Here is a 25,058-nt window from a genome sequence, read left to right as displayed (position 1 = left end):
CCGCTCAGACTTCATTAACCATCATGTTACACAGCGAAGACTTAGAGTGAAAACACTAAACTGTCATAGATGTTCACTTTCTGAGTCACCTTTGCTCAGAGACTTGGTTCCCAAGGTGGAACTATTAGAAAAGAACCGTTTACCACTACAGTCGACTGGAGACATGGACTGTGACTGAGTTCCAGCTGGAGCTGCAGCTGTGATGGCCGAGTGGTGAAGGCGCTGGACTCGAAATCCAATGGGGTTTCCCCACGCAGGTTCAAACCCTGCTCACAGCGTCTGGGAGGTTCCAGGTTCACCATGAACAGACTCTCTATTAGCATCATGCTAACAGGCAGTCAAATGGGTCTTGTTCCAGACCTGAGACTGAGTCCTGGATCACTGCAGTCCACTCTCTGGAGGAGCAGATCTTTTATATTTGAGTGGATACTATCGCGATGTTTCCAGCATGTTCCTGTTCAGCTATGTGGCTGCACACATCTTTAAAGTTACCTTCAGCGTGAACAGGGCAATAAAACAGTAAAACAGGCTATTATTGGAGTGTCTGGATAAAAGAAACAACAGTTTATGCCTCGTTTAATCGCGAGGGGGGCGTGGCCAGGCGACTCTCATTGAAATGTATTAGTTTAAAAAGAGTGACGTGGGACACGAAAAAACTGTGCAAGTCGTGCTCCCGGACACGATGCAATAGATTAATTAACGTGACTCATAGCACGAATTGCCGTGAGACTGGGTTGGATGTTGACAGCTATGAGTAATGTTGAGACTTGAGCAGAAAACTGAAGAACAAAGTAATTAAAAATGCTCGAAACGTTGAAGTCTCTTGCACAGGATCTTTAATTCAGTAGAAAGTTGATCAGACAGGGAGATAACCTAAATGCTAGCAATAAAAGAAAAACAGGAGTCCTGGACCACGTCCGTGAGCTCTGGCAGCATCAGAGTCTCCAGCAGAAAATGGCACCGAGCTCTCCTCTGCTCGGGAAGTTAAACCTTCAGTTTGCATGATTCAAGCGGATTGATGGTTACATTTTGATAACACTGACCGTCACAGGTTGTTTTTCCCGGAGACCAATACAGACAGCAATTGTTTCATGAGACACAGAAGCTTTTTTCTCATGTAGGGAGAGAACAGGGAGTAGATCTGCTCCCTGCTCCTGACCTTGAAACCGGCCTGGGACCGTCAGAATCACACAGAATGAGCTTTCAGTTACAGCCTGTTATACTGAAGGCCTCAAAATCATGAAACAATCACAGAATACGTATATATGAGGTAAAAATATAGTGAACAGTTGCATCAGTACATATTCATTAGAATGTGATTAAAACTGTATATAAATAAGTGAATCTCAGCATAATGATTTAGAATGTGGTTATATATGGTGGATTAACGAGTGATCACAGCATAGTGGTTAGAATGTAAATGCATTATACGACAGTAAACAGCAAGTTAGCCCTCTATGCTAATATTATTAGCTTACCGAGACGACGGGCAATCATCGTTGTCACGAGCCACGACGTTCTTCTGTTTCGGCTGCTCATGCATCGCCGTTGTGCTGCCGTGGAAGGCAAGTTCTGTCCTGCAGATACTGCAATGCACTTTTCTCTGACGTTTTCTTGTCATGCTCCCACACTTTGGAGCTCCGCTGCCGCCGGGCGGCCATGTTGTTGCAGCTGACACGACTGCACATGTGTGTCAAACACAGAAAGGCAGACGCGGCAGTGGAAGGTACCGCAGCAGTTTCGAGACAAAAACAAACATTAGAAAAAAAACAAAAAAACACGACTAGTCGACTATTAAATGAGTAGTCGATTAATAGTCGACATAATCGTGATTAATCGACTAATCGTGGCAGCCCTACTTCGTGGTGAACACCTCCTCAGCGGTAAGAATCGTTTTTTGAGCATGACAAAATCTGATATTTTGCTTCCAACATGTTTTTGACTTAGCGCCAGCGCTTTGTTGTCGGTTTCTGGAGTTAGTACTTCTGCAACTCCGTCAAAGTTTGTTGGTTTAGAGAAATTCTACATCATCAACATTGATGTCGGGAATCTCCTTCATAAAGGGTAAACTAAAGAGCGAGTACGAGACGCATCACTCTTATCTTCAAATTCTCAGAAGATCTTGACGCAAATGACTTCAAAACTGCACACATAGTTTCACATAGCTAGTAATCTACCGTACAGCTGCTGAAACATGCCAAGGTATTGTGGCAACGGGAAGGGAAAATTGTGTAGTGGTGTACAGTATTGATTGTTGAATTGATGCTGTACACCACGGGGCCTGACAACGCCACCCTGGGAGTTACACCCAGGGAAATATGTGCATCATAAGGTGCCCCTTACGGCACCCAGGTCCGGAACTAAGGCAGCAGGAGACGTGGTTCCGTTCAGGAAATAATCTTTTATTAAATACTTGAAATCGCACTCATACCCTAAAAATGGAGGGAAAGAAGGGGGAGCCCAAACAGAGGCTGGCTTACCGTTGGGGGCACAGTGTGTGAAGGGAAAAGAGGGTCTCAGGGATCACCCCAGACACACGTGAGCACTTTCACACCAAATAAAGATGAACACACTCAAACTATGGGGTGCGCACACGTCACACAGGAAGGAGACCGCCACCCGGGGACACCTGCACCACCAGCGCCACGCTCAGCCTCTGAAAGGGAGGGAAAAGAAAGGAATCGTTAAAAAGAAGGGTTTCCTAATACACTCACACCAAACGATAATCCAAACAAATCAATAATCATAATTCACTAGGACATGGGTGGTGGGCAGTCACAACACAAGTGAAATAAATAAATGAACTGTAAACTGCCCCCACCTGTAATTAATATAAACAATACTTAATTCTTTTAACCAACAGAAGGGGGGGTAAGGGGGGAATGCCCCCTTACAACAAAGGAAACTTAACAAAAAAGGAGACAAGCAATAGAGCACAAAAAGAAATGTGCCATCACATGCAAAATCAAATTAACAAACAGCAACCCGAATAAGAAAAACAGTACGTGTGATGGCGCAACCAAAAACAAACCAATCAGACACACATAATGTAAATAAGGCCCCCTAAATAAAGGAGGGGGGAATTAATATATGGATAACCCTCATGCATTCATGTCATTAAAGTAATTCGGGGCGGCACACCGCCTGACAACTGAGTCCAAGGAGCTTAACAAGTGACAGCCTTCACTGCCGGCCGCGTGCAGGTTGTGAACGGACGGATGTAGGGGGCCATGCGGCGGTTCCGCCGACACTGAGGAGCACGCAATCCGGAGCAGCAATTGTCGTTGTGGCCGCACCGTCACCACCAAGGCAGTCTTTCCCCGACAAAGCAGCGGCAGAGCCCACCCAAAAGCATTCGTCTGTCCACCCCAAAGAGAGGAGGCGCACCGTCACAGAGGTAATCGCCGCAGTTTAGTGGTAGCTCAGCCTGGCCAGCCGTTCATTCGAAGGAAGTTCTAAGCAAAACGCCGTTCAAGGCGAGCGAAAATGCAGACCCGGAAGAGAGACGCCAAAGGGGCGGGGCATGCTCTTAATTCCAAAACAGCGCCTGGAGCGCAGATACAGTGTGCCTTTATAGCCAGCTCCCCCTGCTGGGATCGGCTAATTGCTGCAGGCCACCCAGAAACCTCCTCCTGCTACAGTCTGAATAACGGATTAGTCTGACTGTAGGAACCATGTATTATCATCTAGCCTCATTTATTCCATTGCTTTCTGTTTTCAGGGAGACCCAGCAGGGATCCTACACATCCTGACTTCATTCCCTCCATCTTCAAGCAAACTGACCCCAAGTCATCAGAGTCAGAACTCCGGAGATTTGCTGCTGCCAAAAAGAGAAAACATCTCATCCCAACACCAAGCCCGTCCAAACAGAAGGTACTCCAAGACGACCTTCATTCACCACCGACAGTTAACCTTCACACACGGACAGCAGTACCTCGCCCCTCGTCACTTGAGCTCAGCAGAGTTGACAAAATAATGATTTCCTGTGCAGTTTTTGTCAGCCTTGGTGACAGCATTGTGTACCAGGAGTAAAAGCATGTTGCTGTAACATTGTGCTGATGAATTAACTCTGCTGATGAGTTTAGGTCATTTATATGCTTATCCTTACGTCTGAATTCTTGCTTGTGTTGTGCGTCGCTTTGGACAAAAGCGTCTGCTAAATGAAATTGTAGAATTGTAGAATTATATTATTAGGGTAGACATTCTGCTCTGTTGAACATGTTTTTTTTTTTTTTAATGTCATTGAAATAAAACAGAAAACTTGAAAACGTAGGTTGACATACAAGGGCACTGGAAGGCTCCCATTGCTGACTATCTGACCATGCAGCGCTGTCTCGCCAGATACACTAAAGGTCTCAGTTGTTCCTGCACTGGAGGAACTTCATGCTCGTGGTCTGAGAGTGGTGTGCATGACAATGGATGGACATGCATCAACATCAGCATGTGCAACCAACTCGGCTGTGAGCTCAAGGGGAACCCCCACGAACCCCTGAAGACCTCTTTTGCACATCCAGAGATTGGAGAGAGAGTGTTTGTCATGATGGACGCCTGCCCTATGCTGAAGCTGGCCCGTAGCATGTTACAGGTAAATGCTGACTGTTCCAACTTATCTACTTTTTATTTTACAGTATATTGTTGTCATGTTTCCATTTCGATAATTACAACTATATGTGATTCTTCACATCTGTGTGCTGTGTGTGAGCTGTGAATAATGAAGATTCTGATCGTGATTCTGAAGGCCTACAGCCCATTCATGAGCACCACTTAAATTACAGTTTTTCATGATTGTCAACACACGTTTCTCAATACAACAACTGCTTTCTCAATACTGCACACACAAAACTGAAAACTGTACACACAAAACGCTGAGCCTGACACTCCCTTTGCAAGAAGACTCTTGCCATTGAATCTCTACACTGTTTCACAAAATGGAACTCATGTTTTTATTTGCTACACACAGTCGCATTTTCTAATGACACATACCATTCATTGAGCACACACAACTAAGCTTTTGCTGCACACTACCAAGCATTTACAGCACATTGTAGTGCAAAACTGAAAACACACTGGCCCTCATTTATCAAACGATCTTTCAAACGGGTGTATATCTGAGCGGTGAGCTCATCGTACGACGGGGCTCGCGTGGCATTACAGAAACTTCCGTACCTCGCCGATCTCAGCGTTTGAGTGATCGGGTGTTGGTAAATGCGGCGGCTGAATTTGATCGTCATTAACAATGTTCCGCCCTGAAATATTCATAGTTCCGAAGCCCCGCCCACTGAGGTCAAACACGGAAAAGGAGCGATTTTGGCGAAAAAAGAAACTTTGGGAGCTGGAAATGGATCCTCTCAGGTCTGAGGTGGAGGGGAATCAGGAGGAGCTCTTTGGAAGAATAAAAACTGAAATTAAAGGAGAATAGAAAAACGCAGTCTGGAGGAAGCCGTTCACGGCAGCGGTGTAGCGTCGCCTGGACGAACGGACACCGGCTGAGGTCTGAACAGATTATAGATCCATTAATTTAACCCTGATGTTACAAATAATGAGGCTGATTCATGTTGTACAGCTCAGAGTTTTATTGTTTTGTTTAATTATGTCTCAAAGTCGGACAGCGGCACCGCCGCCAGGTCTCCTCCCCACGGCGGTGACGGTCCCACTGAAACACACACCCAGCACCAGACCCGGTGCCGAACAGGATCCCGGACCGAGCGGGACACAGGACCGAGTGGACCTATTGACTTATTGAAAGTTAAAAATCCTTTATTAAACCCACAAAGAAGAATTGTATTAGCTATTCCGTAAGGGCATCATTTTATTTTTTATTTATTTATTTTTAATCTGTCCTGATTGTGTGCTGCTTGTGCTTTATGGCGTGTTTGAGATGTGCTTTATAATTATTTTCACGCTCTGCCAGGTTTTTCTGCGCTGCACCGCAAGTCCGCACTGACTGAAACTTGCGTACACGATGTCAGAGCTGTCGTGAGATTTCATCTTTTCGAACGATCACGACCAAATTGATAAATAACTAACCCGTCTTTCATATGGACGTGCGACGGGTGTACGCCCATATAACACCGTACGACCGTTTGATAAATGAGGGCCGCAGCCTTTCTCAACTCTTTTCTCCGGCAGTCCGAACGTGCAGTATAAAGGCACCTTCCGAGCATGGTCTGCCCTCTGGTGGTGACACAAATATACAACCGTCCAACAGTAGAAAGCTGCTGAAATCTCCATCTCTGTAGAAAATGCATGTTCAAACCAAAAAACGGATTTGCACAATAATAATAATAATAATAATAATAATAATAATAATAATAATAAAACATGTCACAAACACATGAGCATTTCATCAGCCCACCTGTCGGGTTCAAAAAAACTTTGATTGTGCAGAAACCCGCCCAATCTGGCAACACAGAGCCTCCGGTCATGGAGCTTTGTTTTGCATATAATGTTGTTTGTTATATATTCTACCAGAAGAATAAGAAAAAAACAATGTTAAGACAAAAACACGACACAGATTTTATTTTGAAATCACTCATTTAGGAGCACGTATCTACTGTCCTTCTGCGACTCCACTTACTTCTGTTTAGGTGGACACAGCAGGGCTCCGGAGTGAGGATCCTTGCTGAAAGCTTCCGGTCCGCGGCTGTGCAGCGGGGCCAGAGCGGACCGCAGCCGCGCCGTGGCTGCTGGAGCCCGGCGGCGCTCCGCGCATGGTACGCCGTCACGCACGCAGCGGAGCCGAACAGCGGAGGAACCGCCAAGACAAACAGTTCCTTGGAATCGAGTCGCCGGGAACCGGTTCCAGCTCTAAAAACGAATCGATTCCGGCGTGACGTCATCACATCTCCTTGACATCAAAGCAGGCCCGTTTGAAATGAACGCGACACACTTTTTCCAGTCAAAACCAGCGAGAGACCAGCGAGAGACCAGCGAGAGACCAGTGAGAGACCAGTGAGAGACCAGCGAGAGACCAGTGAGAGACCAGTGCGCAGCAGTTCGTTCGATCGTATGATCCGTGATTTTCGCAGTATTTCCAATTCTAGCTCAGTTATGCATCCTTGGTAAGCAGTTCTGTTTCATTTTTCACTTTTTTTGAAGATGGTGCAGGTATAATTATTTGAATCTGCTAATGTGGGTTCTTTTACAAGGTTTATTTCAAAATGTGTGATTAAGAAAAGACAGATTTAAGTAATGATTTATCAATTAATGACTCATTAGTCTGAGTTCACGTTACTACAGCTTTTTAATGGTGATTAAAATAAAGAATAATGCATTTTGCTGTAAGGCAGTAAACCAGGTAGAGTTTCTTTGTTCCCTCAAGTCAAACATTTGTACTTCATACTATCTCAAGCATTATAGCTGACAGAAGCTGTAGCTTGAGAGGAAAATCACAGTTAGAGGTTACATGACAATATCACATGATAACAGTGATATTGATTCTGAGTTCTGGTGAGAATGGAGGTCTCTGAAACTTGACTTAAACGTTCATATGGTTTTCAGGATGAGGAAGACTCAGCAGTTTGGTCCAAGACCACCTCCCAGGCCTCAGCCGCCAAACCGCGGGGTCTCCAGCACCATGGAGCCCAGCAGCAAGGCTCCGCCCACAGGGAGAGACATCAGCCTGACCAAGAGTCTGGCGAGGTTCATGGCAGCTGCTGATGTCTATGAGGACCGCCTGACCACGATGACCAAGTAAGAAAAACACTTTTCAAGGGATTTTCTTTGATATATTGAAAAGCACAAAGTATTGACTGCATGCACCTTTGGTGAGCAAACGTTTGAAACGGTGTGTTTCGTTTCCAGGAAGCAGGTGGCCGAGTCTCTGGGGTCCCTCTTCACTGAGTGGCTGGATGAGATGTGTGTCGAGATGGTAAGAGAATGTTCTTTGTGTTAAAATGAGCCCAGAAATGGAACAGAGCTCTTGCTTCAGTGACAGCACTTTCTAATTGTAATGCTTTTTTCAGAATGTGGAGGAATCCATCAGGCGCAGCGCTGGAGGCAAACTCATCCCCGTGGGCTCTCAGCTGCTCGGTGCAGAGGTGAAAGGTAACGGAGCTGACGCTTTTTCAACATTTCTTTCAGCTCAGTGCAGCAGTGTTTCCTGAATCTGGCCTCATTTCAGTGTGTGCTGTTTCCCCAGGCTCTGATATCGACGCCGTCTGCGTGGGACCTGGCTTCGTCCAGAGGCACCACTTCTTCTCCTCCTTCTGCCGCAAGCTGGCCGCAAACAAAGAGGTCACCGACATGCTGGTGAGCAGCGTCTCTCATGGCAGACGAGACATTCTGGACATGAAAAGCAGGTGTAAAAAGCGTTTTATTGTGAAAGAGTGACTAATTGAACCTTGTTTTGTTCAGGCCTTCGAAAAGACGGTCGTCCCGGTCGTGAAGCTGACCTATAAAGGAGAGAAGGTAACTGTCCAAACACCACCAGCACACTGTGGCAGTCACCTGTGTGTTTGTTCTCTCGTTCTCACTTCATTTGTTTTTGTTTCCGTAGATGGACTTGGTCTACGTCCAGTACCCGGAGGACAGCGTCCCGGAGGCGGTGGACCTCATGGACGACGGTCTGGTGAGGGGTCTGGATCCACGCTGTGTGCGGAGTTTGAACGGTGAGCATCAGAGTGCAGAGACAGAGCGCTCTCTGAAACACCCTGGACTGGTTCCCTGCTGGTCTCTGTTGACACCAGCTGGTTCTCAGTGTTATTAATGTGACTGTGTGTTTTCCCTCCAGGCTACAGAGACAGCGTACAGATCCTGAGGTGTGTCCCCAACGTGTACGTCTTCCGCACCGTGTTGAGGGTCATCAAGGTCTGGGCCAAAAGTGAGTAAAGCCCACTCAGACCTCCCACAGCCAGCTGGGGACGGGGGAGACTGAACATCCTGAGCATCATGTCCTCCGTCCTCCTCGCTGCCCGTCACATTCACACCCAGGATTCCATCTGACACCTTTGCTGCTGTTTAATCTTTGTTCTGCTTTTCCTCCAGAGCGCCAGATCTACTCCAACAGGCTGGGCTTCCTGGGCGGCATCTCCTGGGCCATCTTGGTCGCCAGGGTTTGCCAGCTCTACCCCAACGCCACCGTGGCGGCCCTGGTGACCCACTTCTTCAGGCTGTACAGCACGTGGTGAGTTAATCCTCTGTTTCCTGTCACTGGAGGAAACAGCTGGAATGTGTAGAGATGGTAGCAGAGCTGAGTTTCCACTGCTTGCTGAAAGTAGCAGATGATCATCAGAGCCTCGTTTGTTTGTGTGTTTCAGGGACTGGAAAAACCCGGTGCGCCTGAGAAATGAGAACAGGGAGTTCCCTTCCTGGGATTCCCAGGTAAGAAACATGAGCTTTCTTTCTGTACAAACAGTCGATGCAAAAAGCAGCATCATGATCCAGCAGGAAGAGGAATGCAACGCTTCTCTGTTGATTTCTCTGTTGGTGAAACCATGATGATACATTCTACCCTGTGTTTTCAGGCTCCCTGGAGCGACCGCTTCCCCCTGATGCCCATAATGACCCCAGCGTTCCCCCAGCAGAACTCCACCTTTAACATGGCCAAGTCCAACATGGCCGTCATCACCCAGGAGTTTGTTCGAGGTATGAAGGCTCTTTTCTGCTCCGTGGTTGAATCCCGTGTTGAATCAGACGATGAAGCTGATCAGACGCCGGTGACTCTGCTGCTACCAAACCTTCAGGGATGTGATTCTTGGAAGCCAGAGATGTGTTTTGTCCTAAAGCTGTTTCTCTCCCCTCCACAGGCTGGAGCATCACTGAGGGCATCTACAGCGGAAGAGCTGAGTGGGCCAGACTCTTCCAGACGGAGGACCTCGGGCAGAAGTACCAGTACGTATTGATGGCTGGAATGTCAGCCCAACACTCACATGTGCTCTTATTCTGAGTGGACAGCCCTTGAAGCTGTTCTTCTTCTGGTTGGTGTCAGTGCCATGGGCTAGAAGAGTCCACTTCTCTGGATAATGACTGTAATGACTAATTGTGACTGTAGAATTTCAAATATGACTCCTGTTGAGAAAACGTTTCTCTCTCTCTCCTTAAAGGCATTACGTTGAGTTGGACGTCTCGTACACGTCCGAGAGTCAGGCTCTCCGATGGTGAGTAAACCAAAAACAGTCTTCAAATCTTTGGCATGGCCAGGAACAGTAGAACCATGTTTCTGTGACTCGTCACTGGTCTTAATGTAGAAACAGAGCTGGATTCTGGTTTGCAGCTCCAGCGGCGTTGTGCTCTTTCTAAAGTTCTTGTCTTTTTTTGGCAGGGTGGGCTTAGTGGAGGCCAAACTCCGGATTCTGGTGGGATATCTGGATAAGGACTGGCAGATCTCCCTGGTCCGTACCATCCCAGAGTCCTCTCCAGGTCCCCAGAATCTCCACAACAGGTAAGGATGTGCCATTCTGAGGAAGACTTCATTCTTCTGTTGTGTTGTGTGTTGTTGTCTGGGCTCACGAGTGTTCGTGTTTTTGTGTGTGGTTCAGAGAGGAGAAGAGCACCAGGTGGAGGCTGGGACTGCTGGTCAACCACCAGGAAGTCCTGAGACGGCCGCTGGACATCACTGCTGTGCTGCAAAGGTTCACTGAATATGGTCAGTATGTTTTGGATCAGGAAGAAATCAGTCTCTTTGACTTCCTCTGAATGATTGTATTCACTTGTTGATGTGATGTTGTTGCAGTGTACATGTTCGCCAGGAAGTGTGGCATCCTGGAGGACGGAATGAGGCTCTCCGCCTCAGTGACCAGCAGGGGGCAGCAGGTGTGCCGTCCTGCAGCCCAGAAGAGAAGACTCGGCCAGGAATCTTTGAACGTGGCAAAGAGGGCCAAAGTGGACACGGTTTGTAGACCCATCTAGCATTTCCTGATGACCTGATATTTGAATGTTCTCATGTGGACATCCTGGATGTCTGGCTCTCCAGTCTGAACAGGAACAGTCTTGGTGCTGCTGTAACATGCCTGCTCCCTCACCTTGTCTCCTACAGCCTCCAGGCAGAGACGCCAGAGCTGCTGTTCACCCCAGAGTCAGTCCTGGGGAGGGACCGTCTGGCTGTGTCTCCTCCATCAAGAGACCCCGGAGTCCTGAGCTTCAGGCACCGGCGGCCAAAATCCCGCGACGTGAGCCGGTAAGTTCAACTGGGACGGAAGGTGTGTTTGGCTCATATCGGAGATCTGACTGATTATTCTGTCTGGTATTTTTCTTTTCAGACTCCTGATGTGGAGCGGCTGGACTCGAGGGAAAAGCCAGTCCAGCCCAGACGCGTCTTCAAGCTGAGACGCCCCAGGTACCATACACACCCCTTCAGACCCTGATGCCACCGCCATGCTACGTGGCAGATTTGTAAATCTTAAGTTTTGGCGTGAAAACTGACTTCACTGTGTTTCTCTCATTGCAGTTTAAATTGAGCGACTGAGCTTCCTGCTGCGGGGGGGGGGCAGCGGACTCCTTGAGGGGGAGGAGTCTGAGGAGCCTCTGCAGGTGAGGCCGAGGAGGAGACGGAGCCACGCTTCCTGTCTCAGTGAAGCTCCCGGGCTTCCTCCACTGCTGCTCAGGAACATGACCACAACCAGGGCCACAGGTAGGATTTCTGAACTGGGAGACCAAGCTCTTAGTACATTTTGGGCTTTAACAAATTCTGAAGCTGTTACTTTTGGCCTTCGGGCCTATGGGAAAGAGGTTTTCACTAAAAAGCCCCTGGAGGGAATCATATTTCCCACTGGCCAAAGAATAATAGGAAAAAGGCCGACCCAACGATTCAAACACATAAAACCCGCAAGACAATAGAAAAGAAACAAAAACGAAGGGAGAAAGGAAAAAAAAAAGAAAATGGACACAACAATAACAGAGATGTTAAACAATACAGCCAAACAAAACAACTAACAATTACCACAGTGTAGATGTCAACAATAAACACAAAAAACAAAAAAAACAAAAAAACAAAATTTGGCCTGGCAGCCTGACGTGGACCCGGGGTCACTCGTCGGTCCGGTCCAGGAGAACGGCCGAAGCACGGAGAACCAGGATAAAATACTGGTGTGTAATGTCGAGACTAAAAAAAAACAAAAACAAAAAAACAGCAGCTCTGGAGGGAGCAGCGGCCGGCGTTTACATCACGGCTCTAAGCCTGCAAATAACATTAAAATCAGTAATCTGCAGTGCAATATTGATGAGCATATACATAGGCATATTTGCGGAACCCTCCCTTTGTCCCTCCGCAGGAGCCGTACTTTGCTGCTACGTCATCAACATGCGACACTTCACGTGCTGGTCGCTGCTGAAGCTGCGTGAGTCCCGGGTTTGAGCTCAGGTAAGTCGTCTGTTCTGCGGGATTTCTGTGGATTCCCTCCGTCGGTGGAAGGTTCCGGTCCCCGAGCTCCTTCCGGTCTCTCTGCTCTCGAACCGTCTGCGTTTGTTTCTGTGCTGAGATCCCACTTTGAAGCGACCGACCGTCTGAGTCCTCCGGTGGAAGGAAATCTGAGTCTGAACCAAACCGTCTGTTTAGTTTGAGCTGTTCCGTCTGGAGAGACGCCGCGGCGGGAGTCCTTCTCTTCAGTGTTTCCTCCTGACAGTTGCTTCCTGTCCGCAGCAGCGCCGCTTCCTCCCTGTTAGAGAATCCTCACCTGCCTGCAGCTGCTTTCAGCAGAACATTGTTGAGTTGTCTGTGTTCTGATTCTCACAGACAAATCTCTCCAAATCCAAACTGTTTCTCTTCTTACTTCGTATCCTGTCCATGATTTAAACACGTTGGTGTGTGTGTGTGTGTGTGTGTGTGTGTGCGTTCTCAGTGAAATGTTTTTTTGTAAATTGCACATATACAGATTATTCCAGGATTAGTGAGATATGCATAAATAAACCATTAAATGTTTTCTTGGTCAGTTTTCTTGATCAGTATTAGTTGTTTTTTGTGTTTTCTGTGACCAGAAATAAGCTGTTCATTCAAAAGAGGACTAAACGAAGTCAGATCAGAGATGAAATCAAATAAATCGGATGTTATTGATGTGTTTCTGGATTCTGTCCTGCTCCAGCTCCAGCTCCAGACGCCATGAGCGACGGTGACGATGACGGCGTTCCCACCCTGTCTGCTCACACTCTGGCCGCCCTGCAGGAGTTTTACAGCGAGACCAGGACCGGTCTGGACCGCAGCGTCCAACCGTCAGACCAGTTCGCGGTGGGAGCGGTGGAGGAGGACTGGGTGAGTTCTCTGGGTTGAAGGACATCGTTCTGGCGCTGGTGGAGACGAAGTGGGCAGACGCCGAGGCTTCAACCCACAGTAATGTCGATGAACAGCGACCGCTGTGAGCAGGATTTCAAAAGGAAGAAGAACTGATGGTTTTGCTCTGATCAAGTCTCTGAAGCTCCCTGTGCCGCTGTGTCTGCTCCTCCAGAGGATGAGCCAGTTCTGGTACAGCGACGAGACGGCGGCCCGGTTGGCCGAGGAGGTCGTCCGAGAGGCTGGAGAGGGAGGCAGGTAAAGAGACGCAGCTCCACCAGCCAGCAGGGGGCAGCAGAGAGCGGTCTGTTCTTTAATGACCACTGAAGGAGTGTGTGTGTCCTGACAGTGTGTGTTTCCTTCCAGGATCGCGTGTGTGAGCGCGCCCAGCGTGTACCAGAAGCTGAAGCAGAGTGTCGGCCGCGGTGCTGGAGTACGACCGCCGCTTCGCCGCCTACGGCGAGGACTTCGTGTACTACGACTACAACCGGCCGCTGTCCCTCCCGGCCGGCGTGGCGCCGCGGAGCTTCGACGTGGTTCTGGCCGATCCGCCTTACCTGTCCGAGGAGTGTCTGAGCAAAGTGGCTGAAACCATCCAGCACCTGAGCAGAGGCAAGGTGCTGCTGTGCACAGGTACCCGACGACCCCGAGGCCGGACCGGAGCGGGGAGGAGGGAAAAGCCCGCTCGGCGCTCACCTCTTTGTCTTCTGGCTCCCACAGGAGCCATCATGGAGAAGCTGGCCGGAGAGCTCCTGGGTGTGACGATGTGCAGCTTTCTGCCCAAACACAACAGAAACCTGTCCAATGAGTTCCGCTGCTTCGTCAACTACCCGTCCCGCCTGTCCTGAGCAGCTCGCCGCCGCCGGAGGACGCTTTATTTACTCATGTCAGCCGACCGGAAGGCCTCGGCTCCCCGAGTTCACTCAGAGGGTTCAACATGGAGACCAGAGTGAGGAGCTCCAGCGGGTCTTTTTTTTAAAGCCTGTTTTTAATTGGCCCGCAGAACTTATCGAGTGATTCACTCTTAACTTCCCGCCAGCAGATTTAAACGCTCTGGTGGTTTTTCTGGATGTGACGAACGTTTCCTGACAGAGCGACTCCATCTGAGCACGAAGACAGAACAATCAACCTGGTTCTTCCAACTCCACAGGCTCAGGTCTGGGTCTGTTTCTGCCAGTCGGCAGCGTCGATACATGAATCAGACTCAGTTTGACCGACCAGGACTCTGAAGAGTGTTCACTTTTATCCAACACATGAAGACTTTTTATTCACTCTGGTTCAGTAATTCCCGGGGCAGATGGAATGAATTCACATTTTACTGTGTTCCAACACCGCATCTCTCCTTCCACTGAAAGGAAATAGTTTATTTTTCTCCAAACAAATCTCTGTAAAACTGAATTTCTCTGTTCAGTAAGAAATGTGCTTTAAATGTAGATATTTCACACGTGATGAACTTTTCAGTTGTTTATGTGGACTCAACACTTGTCATTTGTGATGTTTCGTGCTGGAGGAACTGTGTGTGAATCCAGCGAAAGATGTGACAAATAAAGTTTTCTTTTATCCTGAAGTCTTGGTCTGCTGTGGTCTCTGTACGGTCCCACTAAAGTCTGGTCAGATCCATTCTGTAGAAACTACAGCTGATAAACTGACTTTTAATCAATCCACTGGTTTAAGAAATGGCTCCTGTGAAAGCTGAAACCCTCCCAAATGTTTAATATACTAAAATAAAATTTGCTTCACTGAAGAAAGATTGATCATTTAATGAACACGACGCATCAGGACAGATCTTCATGTTCAGGGACAGTTCGTCCAGTTCCATCATTTTCACCACTTTATTTCATGCCGGTGCTGAATCCTGACGAACCGTGTCTTCCTGACCGAACGGCTTCAGACAGTTTCATAATAAAGGAAAAATGACTTCATCCTCTCACAACCCATGAAACCAACCCTGTACTGATTTGTGGAACTTGGATCCGGAGCTCAGCAGTTTAAGCTCAAGCCTGTTTTTGGGCTGTGGAAGGAAACGAACAGGAAGAACATGCAGATCCTCCAACCAGCATGTTGTATTACCATGGGGTTCAGGTATGCCGAAGCAGGGAGAGAGCTCAAACAAGCGGGACAGGGACTCTCCAGGAACAGGGCTGGGCACCCATTGATGGAGGACACCTCCCTAAAATGGATTAAGACGAAGGTACATATGAAATCTGTACCACAGCACTGTGTTGGGTTGTTGTGCTTCTGATGTCTCATTCAACATTTTCATTCTTCCACAGAAAAGCAGAATCAAGCTGTGCAGCGCAGACAGGCGAAGGCCAGCTGCCCAGGAGCTGATCAGCTTCAGGAAGAGACGGGGTTGTCGTCACTGCATGTCCACTCAACGCTTCCATCCTCCTGGACACTTGTTTCAGTTCCGGAGCTGCTTCCAGTTCCAGGGTCTTCTGGCCCACTGAAGAAGCATCCTATAATTTGACCTTGATAATTAGCACATACACTGATGCAGGGGCGTCAAACCCAGGTCCTGGAGGGCCGCAGCCCTGCTTCAACACACCTGGAGGTCATGGAGGTTCATGACCGGGTTCAGCAGGAAGCCAGATAACGAGCCTCATTACAATCAGCTGTGCTGAAGCAGGGAAGAGCTGCAGTCCTCAGTTACTTCAACCTCCTCCTTTTGTTGCCTTGCAGCTCCTGCATCTGCTCTTCAGGCACAACACACACTTTTCCAGGGTTTTTCATTCCAGTATGCTGATCCTGTGATTAATAAACAATAAGGCAGGGTGATTTTTATTGTCTCTCTACCAAATATTCACTATATTCTTCGTCATTTATATCCAGGTGAAGAAAACATCCCCCCTAGTTTCATGGGAGTTGATAATTTCATTTCCTCATCTATCTGTCAGCAGAATGGACTCTGCTGTCCAACCACAACACAAGGAGGGAGGATAAAGTGCCTTTCCATATTTTTCCCATGAACCCCGATTGTCAGAGAAAGTGGGCAAACGCTGTGAAGAGAGTGGAACCGGACGGCTCGGAGTGGACACCAACCCATACAACAATCCTTCGTGGTAGGGCTGCCACAAACGATTATTTTGGTAGTCGACTAATCACTGATTATTTTTTCGATTAGTCGACTAATCGCATCATATACAAATTAAATGTAGAACATAGTTTATCGCACCACCGTGAAGCTGTTCTTTCAGCCTTTCAGATTTCAGCTTTAAGTGTTTAAGGTATATTGCTAACTAAAAATAAAGACAATTCAGATGAGAGTTCATTAAACATCTATTTAAGGGCATAAATTGCAAATACTTAATAATGCATTGGTTTTATATAGCCCCCCCCCCCCCCCCAACGTTGGGGGGGAAGGAGCCCGAGCTTGTAAGGGAGGTTGAGAGATACCGGCTAGATATAGTCGGGCTCACCTCCACACATAGCCTGGGCTCTGGAACCCAACCTCTCGAGAAGGGCTGGACTCTCCACTTTTCTGGCGTTGCCCGTGGTGAGAGGCGGCGGGCTGGTGTGGGTTTGCTTATAGCCCCGCAGCTCAGCCGCCATGTGTTGGAGTTCACCCCAGTGAACGAGAGGGTCGCATCCCTGCGCCTTCGGGTCGGGGATAGGTGCCTCACTGTTGTTTCGGCTTATGGGCCGAACAGCAGTGCAGAGTACCCGGCCTTCTTGGAGTCCCTGGGAGGGGTGCTGGACAGTGCTCCGACTGGAGACTCCATTGTTCTACTGGGGGACTTCAATGCCCACGTGGGCAGCGACAGTGTGACCTGGAAGGGGGTGATTGGATCGCATGGCCTCTCTGATCTGAACCCGAGTGGTGTTCTGTTATTGGACTTCTGTGCTAGTCACAGTTTGTCCATAACGAACACCATGTTCGAGCACAGGGGTGTCCATAAGTGCACTTGGCACCAGGACACCCTCGGGCGGAGGTCGATGATTGACTTTGTTGTCGTGTCATCTGACCTTCGGCCGCGTGTTTTGGACACTCGGGCGAAGAGAGGAGCAGAGCTGTCGACCGATCACCACCTGGTGGTGAGTTGGATTCGCTGGCGGAAGAGAAAACCGGACAGACTTGGCAGACCCAAACGTATTGTGAGGGTCTGTTGGGAACGTCTGGTGGAACCCTCTGTCAGCAGGGTTTTCAACTCCCACCTCCGGGAGAGCTTCTCTCATGTCCCGAGGGAGGTTGGAGACATTGAGTCCGAGTGGACCATGTTCTCCACCTCCATTGTCGAAGCAGCTGCTCGGAGCTGTGGTCGTAAGGTCTCCGGTGCCTGTCGTGGCGGCAACCCCCGAACCCGGTGGTGGACACCGGAAGTAAGGGCTGCCGTCAAGCTGAAGAAGGAGTCCTATCGAGGCTTGCTGGCTCATGGGACTCCCGAAGCAGCTGACGGGTACCGGCAGGCCAAGCGAACTGCAGCCCGAGCAGTTGTGGAGGCAAAAACTCGGGTCTGGGAGGAGTTCGGGGAGGCCATGGAGGAGGACTATCGGTCAGCCTCGAAGAAATTCTGGCAAACCGTCCGGCGCCTCAGGAGGGGAAAGCAGGTCTCCGCCAACACTGTTTACAGTGAAGGTGGGGAGTTGCTGACCTCAACTGGGGATATCACAGGACAGTGGAAGGAATACTTCGAGGACCTCCTCAATCCCGTCGCCACGGCTTCCGTGGAGGAAGCAGAGGCTGAGGTCTCAGAGGTGGACTCGTCCATCACCCAAGCTGAAGTCACCGAGGTGGTTGGTAAGCTCCTCGGTGGCAAGGCACCGGGGGTGGATGAGATTCGCCCTGAGTACCTCAAGTCTCTGGATGTGCAGGGACTGTCTTGGTTGACACGTCTCTGCAACATCGCGTGGCGGTCGGGGACAGTGCCTCTGGATTGGCAGACCGGGGTGGTGGTCCCCCTGTTTAAAAAGGGGGACCGGAGGGTGTGCTCCAACTATAGGGGAATCACACTCCTCAGCCTCCCCGGGAAAGTCTATTCCAGGGTACTGGAGAGGAGGATCCGACCGATAGTCGAACCTCGGATTCAGGAGGAACAATGCGGTTTTCGTCCTGGTCGTGGAACAGTGGACCAGCTCTATACCCTCCATAGGGTGCTCGAGGGTTCGTGGGAGTTTGCCCAACCAGTCCACATGTGTTTTGTGGATTTGGAGAAGGCATTCGACTGCGTCCCTCGTGGTGTCTTGTGGGGGGTGCTCCGGGAATACGGAGTCCGGGGCCCCTTGTTAAGGGCCGTCCGGTCTTTGTATGACCGGAGTAGGAGTCTGGTCCGCATTGCCGGCAGTAAGTCGGACCTGTTCCCGGTGCATGTTGGACTCCGTCAGGGCTGCCCTTTGTCACCGGTTTTGTTCATCATTTTTATGGACAGAATTTCTAGGTGCAGCCAGGGGTCGGAGGGGGTCCGGTTCGGGGACCACAGGATTTCATCTCTGCTTTTTGCAGATGATGTTGTCCTGTTGGCTTCATCGAACCAGGACCTACAGCATGCACTGGGGCGGTTCGCAGCCGAGTGTGAAGCGACAGGAATGAGGATCAGCACCTCCAAATCCGAGGCCATGGTCCTCGACCGGAACAAGGTGGCTTGCCCTCTCCAGGTAGGTGGAGAGACCCTAGCCCAAGTGGAGGAGTTTAAGTATCTTGGGGTCTTGTTCACGAGTGGGGGACGGATGGAGCGTGAGATTGACAGGCGGATCGGTGCAGCGTCTGCAGTGATGCGGTCGTTGTATCGGTCCGTTGTGGTGAAGAGGGAGCTGAGCCAAAAGGCGAAGCTCTCGATTTACCGGTCAATCTACGTTCCCACCCTCACCTATGGTCATGAACTTTGGGTCATGACCGAAAGGACAAGATCCCGGATACAAGCGGCCGAAATGAGCTTCCTCCGTAGGGTGGCTGGGCGCTCCCTTAGAGATAGGGTGAGGAGCTCAGTCACCAGGGAGGAGCTCAGAGTAGAGCCGCTTCTCCTCCACATCGAGAGGGGCCAGCTGAGGTGGCTCGGGCATCTGTTCAGGATGCCTCCTGGACGCCTCCCTGGGGAGGTTTTCCGGGCATGTCCCACCGGGAGGAGACCCCGGGGAAGACCCAGGACACGCTGGAGAGACTATGTCTCTCGGCTGGCCTGGGAACGCCTTGGGATCCTCCCGGAAGAGCTGGAGGAAGTGTCTGGGGACAGGGAAGTCTGGGCATCCCTGCTGAGACTGCTGCCCCCGCGACCCGGCCCCGGATAAGCGGCTGAAGATGGATGGATGGTTTTATATAGCGCTTTTCAGGACACTCAAAGACACTTTACATTCTTCATTCTCTCCATACTGGGTGGTGGTAAGCTGCTGCTTTACCACAGCTGCCCTGGGGCAGACTGACGGAAGCGAGGCTGCCAATCTGCACCATCGGCCCCTCCCACCACCAACCATTCACTCTCACAACTTTCATACTAGGCAAGGTGGGTGAAGTGTCTTGCCCAAGGACACAACAACAGTTTTACGCCTGCGGGAGCGGGGATCGAACCGCCAACCTTCCGGTTATAAAACGACCCGCTCTACCAACTGAGCTACTTGAGTAGCACTTGAGTAAAATAAGGAAAAGGCACTTGCCTAAACAACACAAAAATAAATCCTTCACATTAATTTTTTTTTTCTTAATTTGTGTTTAGCATCAAGCAGAGCAGCAATGAGGGAGGCTCCTGTAACTACGGAATTACTGAAGTTTTCGTCTCACTGACTCAAATAAAACAAAAGTGCATTTTGTGTTCAGTGCTCAACTGTATACAACTTTATTCCACTCTGACTCTACATAATCCCAAACTACACACGGCTCTTGTCCACAGCCAGGACAGTCAGCATTTCTACATGTGTTGGAGACAGGCTGCTCTCTCTGGGAGCAGATGTTCTGCTGCAGAGAGAATCCGCTCCAATGGGGTGGAGCTCTGAAACATAACGTCAGAAAACATCAGCGCGACGTCACTTCTTATTAAAACACATCACTGTTCTAACATTCCAGAAAACATGAAATGTGTGCTAAAGGCAGCTAATGAATCAAATCGTCACCACTGATGTTGCAACCCAGTCTCACGGCAATTCGTGCTATGAGTCACGTTAATTAATCTATTGCATCGTGTCCGGGAGCACGACTTGCACAGTTTTTTCGTGTCCCACGTCACTCTTTTTAAACTAATACATTTCAATGAGAGTCGCCTGGCCACGCCCCCCTCGCGATTAAACGAGGCATAAACTGTTGTTTCTTTTATCCAGACACTCAAATAATAGCCAGTTTTACTGTTTTATTGCCCTGTCCACGCTGAAGGTAACTTTAAAGATGTGTGCACCAGTGGCGGACCGTGCATTTCACACTAAGGCCTTCAGAACAGATCCGCCTGAACCAATCCACCTCTCAATAACTATTTTGTCTACAAAAAAAACTCTTATTATGCAGATATGCACATAAAGAGTTGTTGCACAGCAGATAGATACTTGTGCAGCCAGAATAAATGCCTTTGCTGAAGTGCACAAGTCTCCTACTACATCTGTGCACATACAATGAGCATCAACAACTTAATAAAACGGCAATATTATTTATGCGTCTCATATGTACATCTGTTCGGCAGGTTTATGCACCAGATCATCCGTGCTTCCACATCTGCCCGGGACGCTGCGCCAAAATCATCTTATAGACTGTCAGTGGACAAAAACCATTCATCCAGAGAGCGGGACAGTCGGTATCGCGAGAACACAAGATCTCGCGGGAATAGCAACATTAGCAGTCACACAGTTGCTGGCAAATCACAGAAATAAATCCAGATCGATGTGTTTCTTACACTCAATTCATAAGACACGCATTACCCTTTACCAGTAGCACATGTTCAGCTGTTCATAAGGTTTATTGGCGTTCATAAGCTCATAAACGTAACCCTACGTTCAAACCCCATAAGGAACTGCACAATCGGTGACGTCATCACAGAGACTTGCATCATTCCCGCCATTACGATTTGAACTGAGAATGTAACCACGTAGATCGCCAATATGTATTTCCACCATACAAAGAGTGGATGATTTTTTTTCTCCCCTTTTATATTTGAGTGGATACTATCGCGATGTTTCCAGCATGTTCCTGTTCAGCTATGTGGCTGCACACATCTTTAAAGTTACCTTCAGCGTGGACAGGGCAATAAAACAGTAAAACTGGATATTATTGGAGTGTCTGGATAAAAGAAACAACAGTTTATGCCTCGTTTAATCGTGAGGGGGGCGTGGCCAGGCGACTCTCATTGAAATGTATTAGTTTAAAAAGAGTGACGTGGGACACGAAAAAACTGTGCAAGTCGTGCTCCCGGACACGATGCAATAGATTAATTAACGTGACTCATAGCACGAATTGCCGTGAGACTGGGTTGAATGTTGACAGCTATGAGTAATGTTGAGACTTGAGCAGAAAACTGAAGAACAAAGTAATTAAAAATGCTCGAAACGTTGAAGTCTCTTGCACAGGATCTTTAATTCAGTAGAAAGTTGATCAGACAGGGAGATAACCTAAATGCTAGCAATAAAAGAAAAACAGGAGTCCTGGACCACGTCCGTGAGCTCTGGCAGCATCAGAGTCTCCAGCAGAAAATGGCACCGAGCTCTCCTTTGCTCGGGAAGTTAAACCTTCAGTTTGCATGATTCAAGCGGATTGATGGTTACATTTTGATAACACTGACCGTCACAGGTTGTTTTTCCCGGAGACCAATACAGACAGCAATTGTTTCATGAGACACAGAAGCTTTTTTCTCATGTAGGGAGAGAACAGGGAGTCGATCTGCTCCCTGCTCCTGACCTTGAAACCGGCCTGGGACCGTCAGAATCACACCGAATGAGCTTTCAGTTACAGCCTGTTATACTGAACGCCTCAAAATCATGAAACAATCACAGAATACGTATATATGAGGTAAACATATAGTGAACAGTTGCATCAGTACATATTCATTAGAATGTGATTAAAACTGTATATAAATAAGTGAATCTCAGCATAATGATTTAGAATGTGGTTATATATGGTGGATTAACGAGTCATCACAGCATAGTGGTTAGAATGTAAATGCATTATACGACAGTAAACAGCAAGTTAGCCCTCTATGCTAATATTATTAGCTCACCGAGACGACGGGCAATCATCGTTGTCACGAGCCACGACGTTCTTCTGTTTCGGCTGCTCATGCATCGCAGTTGTGCTGCCGTGGAAGGCAGGTTCTGTCCTGCAGATACTGCAATGCACTTTTCTCTGACGTTTTCTTGTCATGCTCCCACACTTTGGAGCTCCGCTGCCGCCGGGCGGCCATGTTGTTGCAGCTGACACGACTGCACATGTGTGTCAAACACAGAAAGGCAGACGCGGCAGTGGAAAGTACCGCAGCAGTTTCGAGACAAAAACAAACATTAGAAAAAAAAAAAAAACACGACTAGTCGACTATTAAATTAGTAGTCGATTAATAGTCGACATAATCGTGATTAATCGACTAATCGTGGCAGCCCTACTTCGTGGTGAACACCTCCTCAGCGGTAAGAATCGTTTTTTTGAGCATGACAAAATCTGATATTTTGCTTCCAACATGTTTTTGACTTAGCGCCAGCGCTTTGTTGTCGGTTTCTGGAGTTAGTACTTCTGCAACTCCGTCAAAGTTTGTTGGTTTAGAGAAATTCTACATCATCAACATTGATGTCGGGAATCTCCTTCATAAAGGGTAAACTAAAGAGCGAGTACGAGACGCATCACTCTTATCTTCAAATTCTCAGAAGATCTTGACGCAAATGACTTCAAAACTGCACACATAGTTTCACATAGCTAGTAATCTACCGTACAGCTGCTGCAACATGCCAAGGTATTGTGGCAACGGGAAGGGAAAATTGTGTAGTGGTGTACAGTATTGATTGTTGAATTGATGCTGTACACCACGGGGCCTGACAACGCCACCCTGGGAGTTACACCCAGGGAAATATGTGTATCATAAGGTGCCCCTTACGGCACCCAGGTCCGGAACTAAGGCAGCAGGAGACGTGGTTCCGTTCAGGAAATAATCTTTTATTAAATACTTGAAATCGCACTCATACCCTAAAAATGGAGGGAAAGAAGGGGGAGCCCAAACAGAGGCTGGCTTACCGTTGGGGGCACGGTGTGTGAAGGGAAAAGAGGGTCTCAGGGATCACCCCAGACACACGTGAGCACTTTCACACCAAATAAAGATGAACACACTCAAACTATGGGGTGCGCACACGTCACACAGGAAGGAGACCGCCACCCGGGGACACCTGCACCACCAGCGCCACGCTCAGCCTCTGAAAGGGAGGGAAAAGAAAGGAATCGTTAAAAAGAAGGGTTTCCTAATACACTCACACCAAACGATAATCCAAACAAATCAATAATCATAATTCACTAGGACATGGGTGGTGGGCAGTCACAACACAAGTGAAATAAATAAATGAACTGTAAACTGCCCCCACCTGTAATTAATATAAACAATACTTAATTCTTTTAACCAACAGAAGGGGGGGTAAGGGGGGAATGCCCCCTTACAACAAAGGAAACTTAACAAAAAAGGAGACAAGCAATAGAGCACAAAAAGAAATGTGCCATCACATGCAAAATCAAATTAACAAACAGCAACCCGAATAAGAAAAACAGTACGTGTGATGGCGCAACCAAAAACAAACCAATCAGACACACATAATGTAAATAAGGCCCCCTAAACAAAGGAGGGGGGAATTAATATATGGATAACCCTCATGCATTCATGTCATTAAAGTAATTCGGGGCGGCACACCGCCTGACAACTGAGTCCAAGGAGCTTAACAAGTGACAGCCTTCACTGCCGGCCGCGTGCAGGTTGTGAACGGACGGATGTAGGGGGCCATGCAGCGGTTCCGCCGACACTGAGGAGCACGCAATCCGGAGCAGCAATTGTCGTTGTGGCCGCACCGTCACCACCAAGGCAGTCTTTCCCCGACAAAGCAGCGGCAGAGCCCACCCAAAAGCATTCGTCTGTCCACCCAAAAGAGAGGAGGCGCGCCGTCACAGAGGTAATCGCCGCAGTTTAGTGGTAGCTCAGCCTGGCCAGCCGTTCATTCGAAGGAAGTTCTAAGCAAAACGCCGTTCAAGGCGAGCGAAAATGCAGACCCGGAAGAGAGACGCCGAAGGGGCGGGGCATGCTCTTAATTCCAAAACAGCGCCTGGAGCGCAGATACAGTGTGCCTTTATAGCCAGCTCCCCCTGCTGGGATCGGCTAATTGCTGCAGGCCACCCAGAAACCTCCTCCTGCTACAGTCTGAATAACGGATTAGTCTGACTGTAGGAACTATGTATTATCATCTAGCCTCATTTATTCCATTGCTTTCTGTTTTCAGGGAGACCCAGCAGGGATCCTACACATCCTGACTTCATTCCCTCCATCTTCAAGCAAACTGACCCCAAGTCATCAGAGTCAGAACTCCGGAGATTTGCTGCTGCCAAAAAGAGAAAACATCTCATCCCAACACCAAGCCCGTCCAAACAGAAGGTACTCCAAGACGACCTTCATTCACCACCGGCAGTTAACCTTCACACACGGACAGCAGTACCTCGCCCCTCGTCACTTGAGCTCAGCAGAGTTGACAAAATAATGATTTCCTGTGCAGTTTTTGTCAGCCTTGGTGACAGCATTGTGTACCAGGAGTAAAAGCATGTTGCTGTAACATTGTGCTGATGAATTAACTCTGCTGATGAGTTTAGGTCATTTATATGCTTATCCTTACGTCTGAATTCTTGCTTGTGTTGTGCGTCGCTTTGGACAAAAGCGTCTGCTAAATGAAATTGTAGAATTGTAGAATTATATTATTAGGGTAGACATTCTGCTCTGTT

General features: G+C 48.5%; 1 non-coding gene and 1 pseudogene across 1 annotated transcript; both read left to right on the top strand.

The window, feature by feature from the left end:
• Window positions 1–196: 196 nt before the first annotated feature.
• trnas-cga (transfer RNA serine (anticodon CGA)) lies at window positions 197–278 on the top strand. Its single transcript has one exon. It is a non-coding gene; the product is annotated as a tRNA-Ser (tRNA).
• A 12,561-nt stretch (window positions 279–12,839) lies between these two features.
• LOC115385827 (EEF1A lysine methyltransferase 1-like) lies at window positions 12,840–14,700 on the top strand (annotated as a pseudogene).
• The last annotated feature ends 10,358 nt before the right edge of the window (window positions 14,701–25,058 follow it).

The sequence above is a fragment of the Salarias fasciatus genome, chromosome 3 (assembly GCF_902148845.1).
Source record: "Salarias fasciatus chromosome 3, fSalaFa1.1, whole genome shotgun sequence".
Lineage (NCBI taxonomy): Eukaryota > Metazoa > Chordata > Actinopteri > Blenniiformes > Blenniidae > Salarias > Salarias fasciatus.
Note: the sequence above shows the minus strand (reverse complement) of the source record. Positions and strands in the feature narration are given on the sequence as shown.